The following is a 7,315-nucleotide window of genomic DNA, read 5'->3' as shown; positions in this document are numbered from 1 at the left end:
CACCCACTGTAGACTCACATCGTATTGGAAATAGGAACAAGGCATTTTAACACTTCAAAAATACGTTTAAATCTTAATTCCTCTTGTTTCTTTTGATTGTCAAACTGAATTTATTTGAGTCATAAAATAAAAGAATGAATATACCTTGAATAAATGGCTATATCTTACCCTTTAATCACATTTCTTTTTGAAGCTTAGGCAAACCTTCAAGAAATATTACTTAAAGTCTGTATTGGATTCGACTTGTGGTGTATGAAATACAAAAAATAAACAGACACTGAATTCAATTATATGTATTGTTCAGGCTCCCACTTGTACTGATGCACACATCAGTCAGTATTCACTTGTTCCTTTTAGTGAGCTCAAAAACAAATGTAAAAGTTGCCTTTTGTGTTAGTATCTGGTTTGGCAGTGTCTCCACTTGCTTTTTAAAAAAGTGTTTTGAAAAGCCTTAATCTCAGTTGATTTACATTTCATGCAGCCTTTGGTACAACTCAACTGTGAAGAAAGAACCAGTGCCAACTGAATGTAAATGCCATGCAAGCAGCTTCTCCTTGCTTGTTTTTGATTCTCTTGACCCATTTTATCTTTCTTCATTTCTGGAACCTCTACTCACTGTTGGATTTGTGTAGTTTACAGTGACATTAGGGACAGATTACTGGGTCTGTTCAACTGGGAACAGACCCAGGGGCCCAAAGAGGCAGCAGCCCCCTGCTCTTATCCAAAAAATATTAGATATATGCCAGATAGAGACACACAAAAAAAAAAAAGAGATGCAGAAGAGACGAAATTGAAGAAACATAAAATGACCAGAGACAAAAAGTCAACAAAGATTTGCAATTTTACCAAAATGAACAGACAAAACAACACAAATGTGACACAAATTGACAAAAATTAAATGCAAAAGAGCACAAGAAGATGCAAAAATCGCCAATATGCGACACAAAATAACTATAAAGGAATACAAAATTGTTAGAAATAGACACAAAATTACCAAAACAAGACACAAAACAATGAAAATGGGACATAAACAATGACTATGATGAGATGCAAAATGACACAAAACATCTGCAAGATGCACAAAAACAACCACAACACACTGTTGGTTGAGGGACATGGAATAATACAAACCCACATAACAAAGAAACCACATTTTCCTCAAACACAGGGTGTAATAATGATGAAGATCATGAGGAGCTATTCCTGTTGTCCTTAATACTTTCCTTGTGTGACACCTGCAATATGATGCACCACCAATAAAATCATCACAACTAGTAGCCATCAATACAAACTGCTGCAGAGTAATTACATTTCATTGCTTCCACTCACAGTAATTCTATTCGCTCTCGCTTCCTCTTGCTGTTTCTGTAACTGAGAGTATTGATAACAGTATAGTGCCAATGTTCAATTCTGGATGGACTAATGGAGATCAAGTTCCTCTCTGTTTTACCATCGATGCACGATGACACAACTGGTAGAGGGTGATAGTTTGCTCGCACAGGCCATTGTGACATTGTTAAACAGAGACACAGGGATATTTGTTTTTAATGTCCTTCTCAGTGTCACTTTTCCTCCCCAGTCCTCCCTGACAAACAAAGTTTTAATTTACTTTGAACTACCACAAGACACCTGACGACGTGGCTGGCACGCCGCCTGTTTACAGCTGGACTGCCCATAAAACAAACCAGGCTGCCAACTTAAATAAACAGCAGAAATTGAAGCTCAGAACAATGCAGGCATACCGGCGCACTTTCCCTGAAACCAGCAGACTAGTTTGTAAGCATATCAACTAGGACACTGAGATCATAACACTTTGCAAATTTACACCTGCTTTACGCTCATGATACATGTGCAGTTTACAGTAGTTGCAGCGTAGCGTCCATTTACAATAGAACTGCTGATGTTAGGTTGGTTGGTAGGTATGTTTTAAACCAGACCTCAGACATGTATTTTAGGGAAATAAATACTGAAAATAAAGACTGATGGGAGGCTTTTTGACAGAGGAAAGGATCGATGACGGACAGATGACTGGGTGAATGTACATTGGATGGATGGTTCGACAGTTGGGTGGGTACATACATGGTGTTATGACAGATGGGATGATAGTTGGGTAAATGGTTAGTTGATAGGTTGGTGCTGGATGGACGGACGTATGGACGGACGGACAGACGGACGTATGGATAGACGGGGATAGATGGATGGACGGACAGATGGACATCGGCTCATAAATGGATCAGTAATGAAGAGTTTTATCGGTTACATTTATATTCTTGCTAATTTGCCTTTATCCAAGTGAAACGTGACAACATATTACATAAAACAAAAATGCTTTGATATGTTTTGGATTTGTCCATACCCTTGTTTTCAGTGCACTTTAATTTATCTCTTTGCTTACTCATTACTTTTAAGTACATTGAATGAGAATGAATAAAAGCTGTTTGGCATTATTTCATCTTTCAGTTGAATACACATCAACACATAAACACGTCTTGAATACACATCAACCTTTGGCTTTTATCTGTCATTAAAGTCATCTGCTGCTTGGTGTGAACATAAATGATGAGTGGGAGTTGGGAGTGAAGGAATTTCCTGACATCCTTTCCAGGAAGCGACACAGCATCATTCATATTTCACTTGAGGATGGTGGGGCAATAACCTTAGACTGTGTTGGTCAGAGTCATGACATATATGGAGTTCGGGGAATTTTCGTCATTGATTGTTTTTGTCCGAGTATCCTGTTCCTAATTGAAAGCAGAATGTCTGCGCTTAATAGAAAGTAGGGATATAAAAATAAATCTGTAGAGATTTAAAAAAAACAACTCCCATAGCTCTGATTTTGAAAAAAAAAAAAAAAAAAAAAGGTCACACGTACGCTATATGTATGTCGCTTATGTGTAATTGTGATATTTCAAATGATTCTAGCACTTTATTTTTCTATTTTCATGTAAAATAATTGCCATATTTGTTCAGGCCTCTCTTGCTTGTTGTTCCTGTGTCTTCATGGATTGATAAGCATCAAGTGTCGAAGTCATGGAAATGTTAATCACCAAATTATTCAAATGGGCAGCAGATGTTTCCAGCTGTGCATGTCAAAATGATTTTGTTTACCACCCATTACCTTTGGTTCACCTCTTGGTTTGTTTTTACATTCAGAGATCCTGTGACGCAAAACAGACTTTAAGATCCACGATGGTAAATAATGTCCAATGAGCCACACTTGACTTGAGCTGGAGATGGTGACGAAGATGCTGCTGACGTGAGAGGGGACACAGCCGAATTCTCCTGAGGTATTCCATTCACAAAAAATGGGACGGAGGGATGTGAGGGATAAGAGGTCACAGGGACCTTGACCTTTTGACCTTAAACCACCAAAATCCAATCAGCTCATCCTTGGGACCAAGTAAACATTTGTGCCAAGTTTGAAGACATTACCTCGAAGCGTTCTTTAGATATGATGAGCTATAATGAGAGGGTAGTGGGGTATTTGAAAATCATTCTTTTTTTTTTATTGAATTATGATTATGATCTCATGTATATCTGAAGATGAATTCAAGAGGTCACAATATAAGTTTTTATCTTTCATGCTCAATTCATCTCTACCTCCACAGTGGTGTATATTTATAAGGTAAGGCTTGATTTCTCAAATCAGGCACTTCATTGGTCTGTGCAGCACACCTGATTTGAATAAAGCACTAATTAAGAGGTCAATCACAATTCAGGGGAAGGCAAGAGTCAAGATTCAAAGGTTACTTTTGCGCAACCAAACTAATGGACAATTCAATTCGGATCTTTCTGTCTACTCTCACACAGCCATCTGTAAAACACATACTTAAAAGGTTATTGACAAGTGAGAGCACAAATAGAAAAGAGGAAAGAAGTGAAATAAAAATAACTTGATCTCACTTTACCTACTTTTTCTAAATCTATATTTCGTAGAGCACATTGAACTGGCATGCTAACATATAGAGTGCTGAAAAAAAACATTTCACGGGCATTTAGTAACACACCCACAAATATTATGCTACAGTGAGAATTCACAGAGACAGACAGGGCTTTCCCAATCCTGTGGACGATACACCGGCACCTTCAGCATAATACAGAAGTAATGAGCCAGGCCTGTGTTGGCTTACCTTGTTTGATGTAATCAAACCATAATGGAATTTGAAGATGCTTTCTCTGCCAGCAGATGTTTTTTTTTTTTTTCAGGGGCTGATGTAGTCTTTGTGTAAACAGGCCTCGGCTGGCATGGAGTGAAAAATATGATGCCGAACTGAGTCAACATCGCGTCCAGTAAACGGTGACGATTGTCTCTTTAGATCACATGTTTAAAGACAACGTATTAAAACCTATTGTTAAAATCATACAATAAACAGGTGGACATGTAAAAGCTAACAGGGTTGGACTTTTTTTTTTTTGATCAACACAACTATGCCCTTCACTTTTCATGTTCTCTGACAATTGGTACACCATTATTGCTTTTGAGGCGAGACTGCCTGGAAATGTTTGCAGTTTTCCTGTTCAATAATTTGTAAAATTCAGTGTGTCAACAAAGACGTGCAAAGGACATTGAATTTTTGGGAAGAGATGATAGAGTTAATCGGATGCAACCATTTCTGTCCATGTGGAGCACTTACGATCCAAAATTTGTTTTCAGATGTGGTCGGAAATCACAAAGAATGATCCAGATTGTTTGAATCATATTGAGGTCATTGAAGATACGCTGCTCTGTGGATTTTTACAAAACTAGGAAATGAAATATCAGTGATGATATCTGCTAACAGGTTTGACAGGAATATAGTTAATATAGTTCAGGATGTGGTTCCCATCTGAGACAGCTCTCAACCTAAAGTGAAATATCACCTTGCCCTTCCTTGCTCTTAAAAACAGGAAAGGATACTCGGATGGTTTAGTGGTTCCCCTCTCTCGTTGAAAGCAAGAGGTTTTTACTTCTCTTTCTATTCTCTTTTGCTGTCTGTCAACAGTAACAGCTCCTGAAGTTGGGGAAATAGTGGGCGAAACAGAAACAGTTTGTTGAGCTTCATTTAGGCAATCTGCTGATGGACACTTTGTGATATGGTTGACACTTAAGGCATATCTTTTTTGCTTAGCTTTGATTTGACGTTCTGTTTTATTGTTTTATTTATTGTTTGGGTTTTAATTGTGTTTTATCTTTGTTTGACCTTTTTTGTTGTTTTTATTGTATTTTAAGTTTTCTTATCTTGCTTTGTGAAGCCACTTGGTATGCATTGTTGTATGAAAGGTGCTATATAAATAAATCTGAGTTGAGTTGAAAGCTCCAGAACAAGTGAAAAAATTACCTTCAGTTGAGATTTGTTTTTGTCATCAGAATATCTCAGATATGAGATTTTCTCAATGATTTAAATCTTAAAAATCCCAAACTACAGTTTATCAGTTTTCAGTATCCTTTGGCTTTTCAGCACTGGACACACATCGCAGTTCAATACAGTCAAGAAAACTAAAGAAAGCCATTGTGGTCTGTTGTTAGAAAATAGTTCTTGCGGGAATCTGTCATCCAAAACCACTCCAGTGATGTATTGATTGAATAATAAAGTTCCGAGAAAAAAACACTTTAAGCCACAGAGTCCCATGTCAATTTCTTTTATTGATCGAAAAGCATGGTTTCCCCTGGCTGATTCATCCATAATCTCATTTTAAATACTATTATAATTTTATGAATATGGGTTATAATAACACAGAGCAATGTAATGTTGATAACTGATAGAATAATATTATGTTTATTAATTTACAGTGTTCAGTAAACATTTGTCTAACACAGCACAATCAGACCATGATGTGCAAGAGACTTAGTCAGAATATATGTCACGAAATGCATTACTTGATACTGACATGCTGCAAATTTGACCAAGCTGATTTCCTGCAAACACTCCGTGGGGTTTTCTCAAAAACATGATGACTATTCTGGCTGCAAAATGAACATGTGTTATCAAGCATTCTGTGGAGAGGTCATGTGTCACTTCAAAAAAGGAGTAAATGTGATCTGACCCCATTGTTCTCAGTTGAAAGTTTTTCTCTGGTAAATGTATTATTTGGACATCTGGTTTCAATGCAGAGATACATGTGGTTAATGTGTGCAAACGTGTTTGTCCTTGAGAAATTGCTATGAACAATGTTGTGGTAAAGTGGTTAAAATGGCTACAATGACTGCAGCAGGTTTACTTCCAGCCAGGGACCTGTTGTTGTATGCCTCTATTGTATCAACTGTTCCATATTACAATATAAAGTGGGTACGGAAAGTATTCAGACTCCTTTAAATTTTTCACTCTTTGTTTCATTGCAGCCATTTGCTAAAATCAAAAAAGTTCATTTTATTTCTCATTAATGTACACTCAGCACCCCATCTTGACAGAAAAAAACAGAAATGTAGAAATTTGTGCAAATTTATTAAAAAAGAAAAACTGAAATATCACATGGTCATAAGTATTCAGACCCTTTGCTATGACACCCATATTTAACTCACATGCTGTCCATTTCTTCTGATCCTCCTTGAGATGGTTCTACTCCTTCATTGGAGTCCAGCTGTGTTTAATTAAACTGATTGGACTTGATTAGGAAAGGCACACACCTGTCTATATAAAACCTTACAGCTCACAGTGCATGTCAGAGCAAATGAGAATCATGAGGTCGAAGGAACTGTCCAAGGAGCTCAGAGACAGAATTGTGGCAAGGCACAGATCTGGCCAAGGTTACAAAATAGTTTCTGCAGCACTCAAGGTTCCTAAGAGCACAGTGGCCTCCATAATCCTTAAATGGAAGAAGTTTGGGACGACCAGAACTCTTCCTAGACCTGGCCGTCCAGCCAAACTGAGCAATCGTGGGAGAAGAGCCTTGGTGAGAGAGGTAAAGAAGAACCCAAAGATCACTGTGGCTGAGCTCCAGAGATGCAGTAGGGAGATGGGAGAAAGTTCCACAAAGTCAACTATCACTGCAGCCCTCCACCAGTCGGGGCTTTATGGCAGAGTGGCCCGACGGAAGCCTCTCCTCAGTGCAAGACATATGAAAGCCCGCATGGAGTTTGCCAAAAAACACATGAAGGACTCCCAGACTATGAGAAATAAGATTCTCTGGTCTGATGAGACCAAGATTGAACTTTTTGGCGTTAATTCTAAGCAGTATGTGTGGAGAAAACCAGGCACTGCTCATCACCTGCCCAATACAATCCCAAATATAAAACATGGTGGTGGCAGCATCATGCTATGGGGGTGTTTTTCAGCTGCAGGGACAGGACGACTGGTTGCAATTGAAGGAAAGATGAATGCAGCCAAGTACAGAGATA

This window comes from Brachyistius frenatus, unplaced genomic scaffold (genome assembly GCF_029030835.1).
Source record: "Brachyistius frenatus isolate BFR_SWC_R1_liver_20210118 unplaced genomic scaffold, ASM2903083v1 Contig_62, whole genome shotgun sequence".
NCBI classification, from domain to species: domain Eukaryota; kingdom Metazoa; phylum Chordata; class Actinopteri; family Embiotocidae; genus Brachyistius; species Brachyistius frenatus.
This window is presented reverse-complemented; position numbering follows the sequence as displayed.